The sequence below is a fragment of the Helianthus annuus genome, chromosome 15 (assembly GCF_002127325.2).
Source record: "Helianthus annuus cultivar XRQ/B chromosome 15, HanXRQr2.0-SUNRISE, whole genome shotgun sequence".
In the NCBI taxonomy this organism is placed as follows: domain Eukaryota; kingdom Viridiplantae; phylum Streptophyta; class Magnoliopsida; order Asterales; family Asteraceae; genus Helianthus; species Helianthus annuus.
The window spans coordinates 134,765,375-134,766,008 of record NC_035447.2 but is presented as its reverse complement, the minus strand read 5'-3'; the positions used below and the strand labels follow the sequence as shown (position 1 = coordinate 134,766,008).

Sequence of the window (634 nt, the reverse complement as noted above, 5' to 3'; positions counted from 1 at the left end):
TCCACGTGATGAACTCCATGTCGAGAACTCTTCTCCCTTGGTGGCTGCTGTGTCCGATTCTTTAAAGCGACTTTCTCCAAAATCTCAGACGCCTCGTTGGCATTCTTCATTCCATTGTCTCCGCTCGAATATGTATCAACCATAATATGCTCCAGACCATCTAAACCATGGTAGAAGATCTGACATTGTTGCCACCTGGGCAACCCGTGATGTGGGACCTTTCTCATGAGCTCTTTAAACCACTCCCATGCCTCATAAATGGGCTCATCATCATCCTGACGGAAGTTGAAAATCTTGGTTCTCAACCGAACAATTTTCTTTGGAGGGAAACATTTCTAGAGGAACTTCTCAGCAAATTGATTCCATGTAGTGATAGACCCAGCTGGAAGTGAGAGAAGCCACTTTTTGGCTCCATCACGTAAAGAAAACAGAAAGAGCTGAAGGCGTATAACTTCATCGGATGCATCACGAATTTAGAATGTGGCACAAACCTCTTGAAAACCCGCGATGTGGACACTAGGATCCTCGTGATCCTTGCCAAAAAATTGCACCGCATTCTGTAACATCGATATGGTACTAGATTTGATCTCGAAATTATTATTATTATTATTATTATTATTATTATTATTATTAA

At 41.6% G+C, this 634-nt stretch overlaps 1 non-coding gene across 1 annotated transcript; it reads left to right on the top strand.

Moving 5' to 3' along the window:
• Nucleotides 1-204: 204 nt before the first annotated feature.
• Nucleotides 205-308, top strand: LOC118487749. Its single transcript, XR_004882692.1, has one exon. It is a non-coding gene; the product is annotated as a small nucleolar RNA R71 (small nucleolar RNA).
• The last annotated feature ends 326 nt before the right edge of the window (nucleotides 309-634 follow it).